We start from the raw sequence: 16,489 nt of genomic DNA, 5'->3' as shown, positions 1-16,489 counted from the left end.
ATTTTCTCCTATCACAGAACAAAAAGTTCTCAAGCAGGTAAAAGCTATCACAGCAGAAAAGACAGGTAAAGAAATCCCTTTATATTCATCTTTTCTAGATCAGTCTTGTGTGTACAGATATGCACAAGTATGCATGAAGTATGTATAATTTTTAATTTAAAAAATTAAATTAAAATATAACCACATCATTTCCTCCTTCCCCGTCCTTCCTCCTACCTCTCCCATTTCCCCTACCTTTCATAGTCATGATCTTTTTCTTTGATTATTATTATAACATAAAGATGTACATATCCATAAATAGATAAATACAACCTGCTGATTCTATTAAATGTTGCTTATCTAGGACTTACAACTTGATATTGGATAACCAATAAGGGGCTCATCACTGAGAGAGACCAGTTCTCCTTCTTTTAGCATTCATTAGTTGATAGTAGTTCTTAGTCTAGGGGTAGAAACCCCAGAGATTTCTCCCCTTAAATGTTAGTTTGTCCATTGGTTTTGTCACTTTTCAGTTCTTGTTTGGTATGAATTATCATAGGTGAATCATGTATACTTTTAAATCCATAAGTTGTGAAATTCTGAGTTACTGTGAATAGTTTCAAATCATCAATTTTCATTGAAGGTAGTCGATACTGAAGTGGCTTAACTTGTTTTAGAGTATTACTAGCAAAACTATACATAATTTATTAGGAAATCCATTTAAATATTAATTATCTTATATTCTAATTTGATCTTTCATCTTATTTTCAAAACACAATTTCTCAAGTCCTCAAATCTTAAAATTGTGGAAATCTAGATCAGTGAAAAAGCCAACAAGGAAACATGCTTAGTATACAAGCCAGATGGCCTGAACTTAACTCCCAAATCCCATAATAAGAGGAGAGAACTGACTTCCAAAAATTGATCTCTGAGCTCCACAATGCACACACCTGATCACTATCTACCATCTATAAATCATCTATCTATCTATCTATCTATCTATCTATCTATCTATCTATCTATCTATAATCTGTCTATCATCTATCTATTATCTATCATCTATAACTCTATATCTGCCTGTCTAGCTATCTATATCTATCTGTCTATCTTTATTTCTATCTCTCTCTGTGTGTATGTGAGTGTGAGAGAGAGTCTGTGTGATCAAGTGAGATACACACAGAGGCAAAAACAGAAACATAGAACAAAAATAAAATTTTAAAATCAAATCACATAATTTGAAGCTTTGTCCCACTTATAAATTAGCTCATGTGATTTGTTTCATATTCCTCTGAGAATTGTGTGGGTTTTTATTTAAAGATTTGCCTTAAGAAGGAATCAGCAGAACATATCCCCACTATTTCATGTGTTCAAAAAGGATTCACATTCTTTTCTGTTTTGGAGACTTTCCCAAGAAAGCAAAGAAAATTTTGAGTCTTGCTCTGAGCTGATGTCTTAAACCCCCCTACTCTCTTTTCTTTGAATCCTCCAAGTAATCTCACCATTTTGATTATTCAGTGAACCATTTCCTTCCATATAATTGTTCTAAAACAAATCGTCTATGAAGAATTCTTTCTTTTGAAATGAGATAATGGGGTAGGCAGTATTCAAATATTTCATGGAAGAAAACAGAACTCAAGAGAAAATAACTAATACAAATTATAGGCCATCCTGAGCCACTTTACTTCACTAGATATGGCATTCTTCTATTTCTTCTTTAATGCAAGAAATCCATGGGAATCTGCATAAGGAGTATTAGAGAAATATATTAAGATAAATTGAGGAAATACACTCAAGAATGCATAAATGAGTCAGATAACTGAAGTCATCCTCTGATCTGACCCAAAGTGAATCCACCTCATAGTTCAATCACACCAGGAAGATGGAAACACTGAGAAGAGCTTGTGACCCCTCTCTCTTTCCTTTTAAAGGGTCACTTACAATGGGCAAGAAGCACCTCCTCCAGGCCTATAGCCCAAGGTCATTGGCGGAGCAAATACCACTACATTTCTTACCACTCAATAAATTTATAACACCAGTAAATGTTCCCTTAATTTTCATAGTGCCATGTAAAGACATCCTCCAAACCTAGAGGATCTCAGTCTACTGTGGATATTTAAGGATATAAAGAACTAACTTGGCATATTTGTATTCCAAATACAGAGATTGTTGTAAATGTTATGTGCATTACATATCTTTGGTTATTTTTCACAAAGCAATATGAATAATTATATTTACTATTTTAACATAATAGTGCTCAGAAAAAAAAACAGGTTTAATTTAAGCTGAGAAAATAATCTAAGCTAAGAACAAATATATATGTGTATGAATGAAATGTTTTTCCTGTTGCTAATACTCATCAGTATACTGTCTACTTCGCTTCAGTCTCCAAAGCGAAGCCCTAAACCAGCAAGCAAAATAGCCTACTTACTTCAGTTTTAACAATTTGCTTATTTTTTGTTTGTTTTTAGTGTAGACTATAACTAAATTTCTGTGTAAGTGATAAATTAATGTTTTATGGCTTTGATTTAACTTCCTTATGGCTTACTATTAATCAGTGATTCATGATATTTGTATAGAAGAAATGTCTGGAAGGTCTATAAGTATTATTAATATTAAACAGGTAAGTACATACAGGTAATCAAATACTGAAACAAGAAGTAGATAGTAAATCATATGAATTTACATAGTGAATAGCAAGGAAAAATTAAATGAGCAATTGTGTTATTAACTATACTTACTATTAAATTTTATGTTTTAAGCTGCATTACAGGTTTAGCATTTAGAAAACCACAAATTTACAAGCATTTTGCCACTTATCTCTAAAACAGTAAACTTTCTTTGAGTGATCTTCAGAGATCATTTCCTTATACACAGATTGCAATGATAAATACGTAAGAGATGCTGATGAAGTTCAGGAGGTTGTGAACATTTACCTGTGTTCACACGTGGTAATTAAGTCTAATATTGTGTCAAAATTATGATTCTGCTTCTTGGGGAGATGCCTTTAGGTACACATTCTAAAATGAAGTCTGGGCATGTTTAACCACTGGGTAAAAATGAAATGATAAGATCTAAAGACAAGTGTGACTCAGAAGATAGGATGTCATGTTGGTAGCCCAGGAGATGACGTATGGGTTTATGGAGCCTATTTAGAACACAAAGGTACCCTAGCACTCTTGACACATATTTTGTGTGTGTGTGTGTGTGGGGTGTTATAATTATTGCTTTATTTTGCTTTTGTAGTGTTGATCTTACAATATTTTATATTGGAATAATGGCTTCTACTTGTTATTTTGTATGAGTATATAACATAACATTTAGGTAAATTTGATTTATGGACCTTTATTCTTGAATGGTATCAAATTTAGTTTATAATTTATTCTCATGTGGTGTCACTTCTCACCTATTTCTATCTTTTTCAATGGCTGGTACGTGATGTTAGAGAAAAATATCTGTAATTAAAGGTAATTTCTAAGGTCAAGGGTAAAAGAAGGGAAAGACAGATAACATACTTGGAACACATAGTGTGTCCTGCTCTAGCTTTTGCTCTGTTTCCAAATATTCCCATTCCACTTTAAGATATTCTACCATCTGAAACTTGGAAATTCTGTGTTTGGTGGAGGATAAATATTTTCAAAAAGCAATTTTGGGTCTGAGTATTTTCAGAGGGTTTAGAAAGGGGTCTGTTGGTCACAAATTTTGGTTCCATTTGTCATATCCTGGACCCATTTGAGATTAAGCAGTGATGCTTCTGGCTGGATCTGGAAGGACAGGGTGATGTGTAGGGATAGGAAGTGTGGTATACTCTAGAGTAAGACACATCTGTATTATATATTAAACAAGACAAGAGAAGATGTCCAGAATTGAATTGTTTCTGACATGGAAAGAGGGAAATTTGAAGGCAGAAAGGTCAGAGGAGAAGGATAAGACCGACAGATGCCACAAGAAACACAATCTTCACTAACAAAGCAGCTCCTTCACATTGTTCCCTTTGGCATGTTGTGTCTCCTTCCTGTTAAGCCACAGGCTATCAAGAGACTGAGTACACTGGCACTGTCTTTTAGGTGCTGAGAGAACACATTTCAGAGTTGCTTGACAATGAATCTTACCCTGTTTATACTATACTCTTTGACAATAAGCTTTCTGTGTTGTAAGTTGCATAGAAATGCCTTTAGGAATATGCTTCTTGTGCAAGTGAGGACCGTCTGCCCACATGAAATGCAATACACTCCCTGCTCCAAAAATAATCATATTTCCTGTGAATTTTCATTTTCTTCTCCAGAAAAAGCTGATCTTCGAGATAAAGAGCCTCAGTCTATTAAAACAGGTATTCTTGGCCTTTTTTGGCTTACACGCTACGCTGCCTTTGTTCACCATGTTTATTAAATTTGGGCATTAAAAACTGAAGTAGGCACTTTTTGTTTTATTTATCAGTCCTGTTTAGTTTGAGGCTTTGTACTATAATCTGTTTTATCTGACACTAGAGCTGTGGTATTACAGGCAATCAAAAAAAAGATTATCAAAGCATGCAACATAATCCAGAGGAGCTAGCAAACTGAGTTTGTTTTCATGACTCATAAGTTCTTTCCATAATATTTGCTATTTATCAAGCTTGTTATAATTGCCATTTATCATACTCATGAATTGGGATCCCTTTATATGGTTTTAAATATTATTTAAAATTACACATGTTAAATTTGGCTAATTGTGAGCATCAGCAACAATAATTTCTTGCCATTAAAATCTTTAACAATTAGATTTATCATTTTATAATATTACTAAGTTTTATGACATGAAGTTCTTTGTATGGCTCAGATGCTGTAACTAAGGATTCTAACTGAAAAAATAACCTTTGTCTTCTTTTCTCTATACAGTCAATCTTCATTCAAAAACAACCCAAATTATAATGTAATATTTGTCTTTGAGTAAAGAAAGCTTATATTTAAGACTGAATATTTTTTATTATGAGATTTTTCTATTTGTTTTACATATCAACCACGGATTCCCCTGTTCTCCCTACTCCCACCACCCCCCACCACACTCCACCCCCAATCCCCACCTCCTCCATGGCAAGGTCTCCCCTGGGGTGTGTGCAGAGCCTTGTATATTCAGTTGAGGCAGGTACAAGCCCCTCCTCCCTGCACCAAGGCTGAACAAATTAGACTGAATAATACTTTAATAATTTCCAAAGGCATGCTGTATTGGAGAAAGAGGAAACATACTTATAAAGGGTAGATTTTCATCTACTATTTATTTCTTCTTCCAGAGTTATTATACCAATTTTCATTTAAACTCCAGAGAAATCAAATGATTAGTGAATATTAGTGTGTTCCCATAAAGAAGAGTGGCAAAATTTTTAAATAGGAAGTTCAGATTATTTTAAAAATTTATATCTTATCCAATAAAAGCTGAAATTTTGCAGATGAAGAGAAAATTAAGACATTAAACACTCACAAATTCTATACCTGTTCTATGGGAACATGTTAGAAAATATTTTAAAAACTTTGTCTATTTACTTGTTTTAATACATACTTAATTTTTCCCAATTATAACAGCAAAATAGAAAATATAGAGTTAACATGATCTCTCTCTCTCTCTCTCTCTCTCTCTCTCTCTCTCTCTCTCTCTGTGTGTGTGTGTGTGTGTGTGTGTGTGTGTGTGTGTGTTACACAAAATTTTCACTAATCTTTTTTTTCTTTTAGAAAAGCCTAAGCCATCTTCAAGTAAGTGCATCATTTAGAATTTGAAGGATATGGGTATGTGAGATGATTCATAGGGTAAAAGTACTTGTTACACATTCCTGGTGACATAAATTCAATCCCTGAACCCAGTTAAAGTTGGACAAAGAACCCTGAGTCCGTAATGTTGTTCTCTGACCTCCATCCATGTGCTGTATAGCACATAGGCACACACACAGAAGCACACACACATGCACATGCACACGTGCATGCTCACATACTAATAATGCACAAATTTTAAAAAGAATATTCAATTATGAGATTTTTTTTCAATGTCCAAGTGGTAAATTAAATTTCAAAAATAAGTTTATTAATAGAAACAGTATTATAATATTATTTCTATAACAGACATTCATCAATAAAAGATAAATGGTATACTCTTTTTATTAACACCAGAACATGCTTGCCTATGATTATGCCTAGTGCACTCTATTAGAATATATGAGGAGTGCCTAAAATGTTTTCCTTTAGCATGCCTAAGTAGCTAACACATTTTTCATGGAAGGATACCAGTGGATAAAAAAATGGTTGTGGAACTGAAAAGATGTTTGGCAGTTAGGAATATTGACTGTTCTGCCGGAGAACCCAGGTTTTATTCCTAGCACCCACCTGGTGGACCACAACCATCTGTAATTCCAGTTTCTGGGAGTCCAGTGCCCTATTCTGATGCCTAGGACACCAGGCATGCACTCAATGCACATACATATATGCAAGCAAAACATTTATACATATAAAATAAAATAAATAAATCTTTATAAACTCACAAGTAGTTTCATCTCTTTTATCTATTTTTGTTTGTTAGGGATTATTCAATAAACACAGTGTGCAGATTCATTCAATGTTAGTGTGAAAGTCACAATGTGAGTCAAGATGGTTCATATTTTAGTATTTCTAACACTCAATTATCTTCAACTAATATATTAGCCTTTTATTTCAATTGTTAAATCCTTGAAATATTGATTTTAGTAATTAAAAATTAAACCTCAATGTTTCAAATAATAATAAAATGTCATTATAAACAATAAAAATGCTTGCTTTTTAAAAACCCAAATTTTACTTAGGAATAAATACACATAAATTGAATAAGGACTAGCTAGAAGTTGAATTTTTTTTAAATGTTCACTGGGGCAGGAGAGATGGCTCAAAGTTTAAGAGCACTGGCTGCTGTTCCAGAGGTCCCAAGTTCAATTCCCAACAATCACATGGTGGCTCATAACCATCTATAATGCGATCTGGTGTCCTCTTCTGGAGAGTAGGCCTACATGAAGGCAGAACACTGTCTATATAATAAATAAATAAATCTTTAATAAAAGTTTACCTATTGAGTATTTCATACATATATACTAAAATATAATATTCATTCTGAATTTCCCACCTCCCAACTTCATGTTTCTTTCTTTTTTCCTCAAATTCTTCCTCCTCCTCTTCCTTCTTTTCCCTCATTTTCTTTTTTCGTTGTTGTTGAAAACAGATTTAATTTCAAATAATACAGTTAGTTTCTCCTGCCCTAACTCCCCAGATGAAACCATTACATAAAAGCAAAATACCTGTAAGATTTTTAAAAAGCCCTGTCAAAGCATTATGAGATACAAAACCAAAATAAAACCAACCAACTAACAAACCAACCAACCAACCAAACAAACAAACAAACAAAAGTCTCCAAAAATAACATTGAATTCATTTTGTATTGGCCATCTACTGCTGGGCATGGGGCCTACCCCTAAATGTGGCTTGTATACTCAATGAATCTTCCTTGGAAAAAATTATTTTTTTTTATTTTCAAATGGTTGTCAATTGGACATAGCTTCTAGGTTAGGAGTAGGAGCTTGTGCCTACGTTTCCTCTAGGCTCTGGGACCCCCTCTGGCCCAGAACTGTGCATGACCTTTGCATGCTATCAGTCTCTTGCGTTCATATGTGCCTAAGTTCTGTTGTGTCTAGGCCTTTTTTCTTCCATGTCCTTCATCCCCTCTGGCTCTTACAATCTATATGCCTCCTCTTTAGCGTAATTCCTCGAGTCTGTAGGGAAAATAATTAATGGAGATATCCCGTTTAGTACTGAGTGTTACAAGGTCTGTCATTATGTCCACTGTCCAGCTATATTTGTACTGTGTACTTAAGAAGGAAGCATCTCTAATGATGGCTGAGCAAGAAAATGCCCTAAGATATAGCAGAATGTCATTAGGAATCATTGTGTTGCTATGATCTTTTAGAAAAACAATTGTATCTGCTTTTCCCTTGGGCCTGTGCCCTGTCTTGTCGTAGATTCTTGGAAACCTGAGAAGCATGGACCATCCTTTCCACTTTGTGGAGTGGATCTTTACTCCGATCAGATAGTGTTTGGTTACTCCCCAAATTTCTGTGCCACTATTGTACCAGTGTATCTTGCAAGCAGGTTGCCATTGTGAATCGAAGGGTTTAGAAATGGGTTGGTGTTTATTTTTCTCCATTAGTAGCATGAAAAGTACCTTCCAGTACTATAAACACTAGTAAGGATGAAGGCTGTAGGTATGCCCAATTTGACTTCTTCATGTTCATTGAATTATACATGAATTATCTTCAATGACAGGGCTTTACCATCAGTTTGTGGAGAGCAATATTGGCAATAGTCTGGGATATTTGGTGGTTTCCCTTGGGCATCTTTGAACAACAGTTCAAAGTTTCATTTGGTGGAAAAAGATGTTGAATTAGGGCTTTGTTTGCCCCATTATGTGGAAATTCCATTTAGATACCTTTCATATATATATCTTTAAAGAAGTTTCTATTATAGTAAGTTTCCATATGACTTCTCAAATGGTCCTTAGTTTCCATATGAATATTCAAATGATCCTTAGGTATAGCTGTCCCTCTCTATAATTTACCCTGTACCTGCTCTTTCCTCTCCTTCTCCATTTTATTCTTCTGTTCCAGGCTCCCTCCCACCACCTACCTACACTACATAATCTATTAATAAGATCCTTACCTTCACCCTAATCCCATACTCTATAAATGACCTCTGTGGTTTTATGGATTGTAGCTTAATATTTTATTTCTAAGCAGATAATATTCACATATAAAAAATACATACCACACTTGTCTCTTGGACTAGGTCACCTCACTTGGAATTTGTTCTAGCTCCATCCATTTACCTGAACACATGACATTTCTTAATAGCTTAGTAATATTCTATTGCATATAGGTACCATTTTGTCATTACCTATTCATCCTTTGGTGAACATATCAGCTATTTCTAGTGTGTGGGTTTTATTAATACAGCAGCAAGGAACATGGGTATACAAGTGTTTCTGTAGCAGGATGCAGAGTCCTTTGGGTGTAACTGGATGTATATTTATTCCCAGGTTTATGAGGAACTGCCACACAGATTTTAATGGTGGTTGTACAAGTTTATATCCCTACTAGCATGAACTACTATTTACTTTATTGATCTTGGTCACTCTGGTATGAGCTATCATTTGTTTTATTGATCTTGGCCCCCTTCATTATGTTCCATAAGTTCATGTATTTGTTTTCATGTTTATTCAGTTCTACAGAGTCTTTAATTTACTTCTTAATTTCTGTCTAGAACAATTTTTCAATCAGTAATGAGTTGTTCAGTTTCACAAGTATGTAAACTTTATGTGGTACCTGTTGCTATTGATATCCAGCTTTAATCCATGGAAGTGAGATAGAATAGAAGTTGTTATAGCAATTTTCTTGTATCTGTTGAGGCTTGCTTTGTGCCTGGGCATGGGGTCAGTTTAGGAAAAAAAATCACTGATGAAAACTGCTAAGAAGAAAATATATCCCTTTGTGTTTGTGTGAAATATTCTGTAAATATCTGGTAGGCCCTTTTTGTTTCTGACACATTTAGCTCCAGAATTTCTCTGTTTAGTTTTTTGTATGGATGACCTATCTATTGACAAGAGTAACATACTGAAGTCACCATAACTGTGTGAGTAAATATATGATTGTCACTGTAGTAGTGTTTCTTTTATGAACTTGGGTGCTCTTCTGTTTGCTGCATAAATGTTGAGAATTACACTATCCTCTGGGTTGATTTTTCCTTTGATAATCCTGTCTTTTTCTATCTCTTTTGATTAGTTTTGCTTGGAAGTCTATTTTGTCAGATATTAAAATGGATACACATGTTTGCATACTGGATCTATTTATTTGCAATAACTTTTTTCATGCTTTTATCTTGAGATTATGTCTATCGTTGATTTTTGGGTGTGTCTCTTGCATACAGGATAAAGATGGATCCTATCTTTGAGTCCTATCTATTAGTATGTCTTTTAATTGGGGAACTAAGAACACCAGTGTTGAGAACTATCAATGAGCAATGTTATTTCATCTGTTATTTTGCTGTTGTGGTGTGTTTTCTTCTTCTTCTGATTTGTTGGTCTAAGATGATATATTCCTTTTGTTTTCTTTGGTGTGATTAACCTTTTCAGATGGATGTTTTCCTTCTACAGCCTTTTATACAACTAGGCTTGTGGATAGACGGTGCTTAAATTTGGTTTTAGCACAGAATATCTTTCTTTCTCTGTCAGTTGTGATTGAAAGTTGTTCTGGGTATAGTAGTCTGCATTGGCCATAATCTCCAAAAAGTTTTAGAACATCTATCCAGATCTTTCTGCATTTTAGTGTCTACAATTAGAAGGCAGATACTATTCTAATGGGTCTGCCTTTATATATTACATGGTCTTTTTCCCTTGCAGCTTTTCAAATACTTTCTCTGTTGTGTACATTTATTTATGTCGTGGGGAATTTCTTTCTTGTCCTGTCTAGTTGGTTTTCTGTTTGCTTCTTTTATCTTGATAGGCACCTCCTCCTGAAGGTTAGAGAAATTTTCATCTATAATTTTGTTGAAATCTTATTTTACTTTATTTTATTATGATTTTATATTCCTATTTGTGTTTCAATGAGGGAGAGAAAGAGAAGGTGCAGATTTTGGTGGTTAAGTAATTGGGAAGACTGTGGGATGAGATGTGGGAGGACAAACCATAATCAGATATTTTATAATTGTATGAAAACTATCTATTTTCAATAGAAAATAACATAAAAAATAAATGTTATTTTCTGCTCCTTTTAACCTGAGTTTTTTTCTCCTTCCTCCTTTACTATTTTCCTATATTTGTTCATTTCATAATGTCCCAAATTTCCTGGACATTTTGGGCCATGATATTTTCTTGGCATTTTTAGATTAAAGTTTTTTTTTTTTCCCCGAGATATCTATTTCTTCTATCTTGTCTCCTCTCTTCCATTAGTTTGTGGAAAGTTTGTGAAGTTTTACCATTGAGGCTTTTGCTTGACTTCCTAAATTTTTCCTTTCCAGTTTTTCTTCAGTGTCGGTTTTGTTTAATGATTCCATTTCTACTTTCATGACTTTTACTTTTTTTCAGGGTTCCATGCCACTGTTACTGTTTTTGAAGATTATATTAATGGAGTTATGGATATTCTCTTTAAGGATCTGAATGTGTTTGTAGTAGTTATTTTGAAGTCCTTGTCTCACGCTCATCCATAGCATATTTCTCAGGGTTCACTTAGTAGGGTTGCTGGCTTGTGGTGGAGACACATTGTTTTTGGTGTTAATGAATGTGTTCTGTGATGGTGCCTAGGCACCTGCATTTGGGATGATTATGATTCTAGGTCTTGATATCCTGTCTTGTGTTTTAGAAGTAGGTATAGTCTTCCTTGGTTTCTGTTGTTTTCCCTTAGGAGAGTGTGGGGGATGTGGGTTGCCTGGTAGGGAATGCTTCTGTTCTCTGTCAGTGTGGTCTCTGGGGATCCCAGATAGGTTAAAAAGTATTTCTAGTATTAGGCCTGACAGGAAGGAATGGAGATGAGCTTGAAGTGGGCTCTGGAATGATCCACATGTAGGAAGAAAGCTGGTTATGCCTACAAGTAAAGCAGAATCTATAGGTAATGGAGGCCAAGAGGGAGGACAGATTTCTGCAAATGATCTGCTATGAGGCTGAGGATAAGACTGGGGAATTGGGAATAGAAAAGTGCAGGAGAAGAGAAAGATAATGAAGATCACCTTCCTGTTCCCCATGTCTGCTGGACAGTAGGTTCCCAGGTAGAGACTGCCTCCAGGTGTCGGAGGCTGGCACAAACAGATGGAATGAGGAGGATGGTTCACTCTATACAAGGAAAGATGAGGACAATCCCCCAAGGAATGGAGGCAGAAAGGGAGCTCACTTTAAATTTTTTAAATTCCAAGGACCAACTGCTTTCTTAATAGCATTATAACATTCTTAAAAACAAACAAACAACAACAACAAAAAAAAAAAAACAGCTATGGATTCCTGGATTCCTCTGAAGAGTTTCAGTGTCAACATTAAACATTAAATATTGCTCTTACAATGGAGAAAATTGTTTCCATATTTAGTTTGTGTATTACTACTGATGTAAAGAATACTACCAGAATAAAAGGTTTCCAGTTAAAATAGAACAATTGCCATGAGAAAATAATATTTCGTTTATGAACTTATTATTATTAATTTATTACAGTCATTATTAAGATTAATTTACTTCTTCTTAAAATATAGAAGTAGCTTCCAGAATTTTACCGAGGATTATTAACTAAATGTGTAAGTTTTCTAGAAATTAGTATTTGAAGAGGTACTTTTTGATAGTTTGAGAGATTTATTTTCAGTAAATATTGGTCTTTTCATATAATTTTAAGGATCAAAAACTTGCTGAGTAACATTTAGAATATTATTAGTCTGTGAATTAACAAAAGGAGAATAATTTCATTTCATTGCCCAGGGCACAGAATCTTATAGATGAGAATTTAATAAAAGTTAATGGGTAATGCATGCATTTATAAGATCAAGTTAAACATTGATGCAACAGAGTTTTAAGGTTTATACTATAATTTTATATAGTTTAAATTTTACCTATATAATATTGGATGGTTCTTCATTACTTTGTACAATAAATCCATTTTCAAAGTAGGTGTCTCCTTATAGTTTAGAAGTATTAATTATCAGAATATTTCTTTATCATTTTGAGTATTTTGTCTATTGTGATGTAATACTAATATCTGAAAATAAAGTTCAATTACCTAGTAAAATAAACATTATTTTCTTCTATTTTTCTTTCTCTTTTAACTATTTTCTTCTAAAGAAGGAACATCTGAAGACACAGACTCAGGTAAATATCTCATCTCTGAAATGAAGTAATACTGATTTATGGAAAACAGTTTTAACCTGGGTCTGTCTTTAACCATGTAGCATTAACAGGCATAAACAAAACTGTTCAAGTGCTCAAGTTCTTGGTGTTCTCATCTGCAGACAAGCACAAGACTTCCAAAACCTACTTGTGAGAGTGAATGAAAAACATACCTCACGTTTCCACCATATATTAATTTTTCACTCATTATTTCTCACTCTTGCCTAAAACACATACTAAGGAAAACCATCAGTCAGTCAACATCATTGTTTGCTAATATATTTCCACAGTCTATTTAGCCATCCTAAGTGACTTTTTCAGTGTTTACATCCATTAGTTTGAGAAACTGCTGTACAATGTCGAATCTTAATTATCTACGGCAACAATGAAAATTTAGATGCTTTTTTCTGTTTCTATTTTGAAACTCTCTTTTTAACGTTGTAGTCTTATTCTTCAAAAGACATAAGGAAAAAGAAAGGGCACTATACGTACAGGTAGCTAAATATGACGTGCACACTTCTTTTCATACATAGAATGTCCCTACTCATCTCAAAGTAGAACAGCCCTTATCACCAATCCTTCTCATGGGCTCAAGACGCATTTTCAGCTGTCCAAGAACGAATGAAAACATTATGTTTCACAAGCTGATTATTGTGTGTCATTTTTTCTCCCTAGGGAAGAAGAAAATTGAAAAATCTGAAAAGGAAAATAAAGGTAAACATAGCAAATTTATACATGTATGTCTCAAAAAAAGAAAAGAAAAGCAATTTATGAAAACCGGTTATTGGTTATATCAGAATTTCAGTTAAATATTCAAAAGTTATAGTCTTCACATAGTTATTATTAAATATCAAAGGAATAAAAATTTAGATCCCAAAGTAAATTATATCTGTTATTGATAAACAAATACCATACATATGACTCTTGAATTGTGGATATTGACGACACAAAATTAATTACCAAACTTCAAGACATAAGAATACAGATATTTATTTAAGATATCCATTGGTTGTTTTTACTGAAGAACATTAAAGATATAGATAGATAGATAGATAGATAGATAGATAGATAGATAGATAGATAAGATAGATGGAAGGATGGATGGATGGAGAGAGAGAGAGAGAGAGAGAGATTCAGGAAAAGATAAAAATAAGCTAATGTTTTGAAGCCAGAGTCATTTGAGTTATATTTTATTTATGTCATCTTTAAGTAAAATTTAATGTGTGCATTTTAAAGGTATTGTTTTGATTGAAAGAAATCTTTAGTGAATATGTTATGATGACATTGTCAAAACATTAATGAATGAAAGATAAATTGTGGAAATTAAACATTCATTTATTTTGCCACTGGTGGACAATCTGGAAACCATTTGACAGTTTTCTTTTCCCCTTAAAATTAGGTTTACATTAGTAAGGTATCTAGTATCATACAGTCAGGGCTGATTTTAGCGTATACATTTTGAAAACTTTCAGAGGCATTAATTGTCTAAGACATACATACTAAACCAAGAAGAAAGCATAATTGACAAAAATAAAAATGACAAGTTTGGTTTATTTGTATTTGAGTGTTCAGGGTGACCTGTTTTCCACAAATACTAATTGTCTAAATCTTTGCATTACTATTGTATTTCTCTTTTTAACAGTGGAACGATAATTTTGTTACCACTTACTTTCATTAGACATTAGTTCAATATAAAACACAATTGTTGAAAATTACTTTGAGAAACTAGTTATAACACTGCAATTATTCTAATTTCATAAATTTAATATTTAAAATGAGGCAAACATTTAATGCAAAATTACTTTAAAGTTTCATATTTTAATATGCATTTTTATCAAACAGTTCCAACAAGACAAGAAAATCTTCATGTGCACAATGTGACTAAAGGTAAACTTGAACTTTATGAATATTAATATTCTCTGTTACTATGTAAATTCATACTGTACTTGACACTATTATTATTAACACTGATTTTTTAAGAAGTTTGTGAATATGACTTTCTGCTAATATATGAGAGCAAGAACAGATAGAAAATCTAGCAGAAAGATACTCCCCAACAAAAAGTTAGAAAATTTGAAAAAATATTACCAGTGCATATATTCAGTGAAATATTTTAGTCATGCCAGAGGAAAAAATTCTCTATTACAAAAAAACTTTGGCTGCATGAATACTATCAAAGTTTACATACCTATAGTGGTTTATAACAATTTCAACTGAGACTTATTGCGACTAAAGAAAATTAGCATCACGTGTGTATTTTATTTATAATTTGACAGTATAAACTAATTTTACCTAGCAATAAATTTGAAAATGCCAGCATGAAAATGGCAGATCATTGCTGTTTAAAAAGAAGATAAGTGTTTGGGTGATACTATTACAAAACTACATATAACCCTTATTAATTAATTACATAATAGAGGTGATGTGACTTTAGAACTAATTCCCCTATGACAGTAGAGAAGCTCAACCATAGCCAATCATTTTTCTTTGTCATAAACACACAGATCTTCACAGAGAGGAAGGCAAATCCTAGTTTCCATCAGGTCTCTTTGGTGCTTGTTGTAGCATGTACGTTCAAAAGGCAGGGTGTTTCTAGATACATTTTTGCCATGTACTTATTGGTAATTCAGACAGTACCATGGCATTCTGTTAATTCTCAAAACATACCAGGTCATCATGAGTTGGAAAACATCACTTGTTCCTTCATTTAAAGGATAGTTCATTGTATCTTGGTTTCCACTTGGGTCCTTTGTAGGTTCTATCTCCTTAATCATGCTAGTATTTTTAAAGTAGAATTATTAGTGAAGAATTTTAAGTTGTTTAGGCTTGTGATTTTCTGTTTAAGGCATCCAGCTACAGCAATCCCCAAAACACAGTCTCCAAATTCAAATTGTTTTATTTTAAAATTTTATTTTTGTAAATTTGTAATTCTTAAATCTACAGGAGAAACTCTACAGGTCCCAAAGTATGTCAATGTAATGCAGATTCCATTGAAAGTATATTTTGAAGCCTGGCCATTTAAATTTAATAAATGGTAGAAGAAGGCAGATATGACCCAACTCTGTTTCTAAGAAAATAGCCTATTGTCTGGTATTTTGAATAATCACCTCACTGTGTATTTTATGTTGTAAACATACTGTTAATGAGATGCACTTCTTCAAATAATTATCACTCACTGAAAAGAAAAAAGAAAAAATCCAATTTGTATGATGCATTTACAGAGTCATTAGTTTCTTAATGTAATTGGCAGTTACTTGCCTTTATTCATCATTGAAAGGGAAATAATTCTCAATATACTTTATGTAGTTTAGAAATTGTAAAGTGTACATAAACTGCATCATGCAAAGTAATTTTATTCATGTTATCTATAATTACAGTTGAGCTAAAATAATCCTGCTGATTTTAGTAAGATTGTTAAAACAAATTAAATTGCTTGACAGTTGAGATGAAGAATGGCTATTTTTGATAGCATACACATCTTCATCTATAAAAGAGAATGTGTTTGTTATTCAAAGAAATATGTTCACAGGCAATGGAAAGCTATATTTGTTCAATAATTTTTAATCAGTATGGAAGGGACCCAAAGATATTAGGTACACTTACATAGTCCACTGACAC

At 33.2% G+C, this 16,489-nt stretch overlaps 1 long non-coding RNA gene across 1 annotated transcript; it reads left to right on the top strand.

Annotated features, from left to right (window-relative positions):
* The first annotated feature begins 4,259 nt into the window (after window positions 1-4,259).
* Window positions 4,260-12,857, top strand: LOC118570273. The gene is made up of 3 exons (XR_004943172.1): window positions 4,260-4,306; window positions 5,682-5,702; window positions 12,827-12,857. It is a non-coding gene; the product is annotated as an uncharacterized LOC118570273 (long non-coding RNA).
* The last annotated feature ends 3,632 nt before the right edge of the window (window positions 12,858-16,489 follow it).

This window comes from Onychomys torridus, chromosome 19 (assembly GCF_903995425.1).
Source record: "Onychomys torridus chromosome 19, mOncTor1.1, whole genome shotgun sequence".
NCBI classification, from domain to species: Eukaryota; Metazoa; Chordata; class Mammalia; order Rodentia; family Cricetidae; genus Onychomys; species Onychomys torridus.
This window is presented reverse-complemented; position numbering and strand designations above follow the sequence as displayed.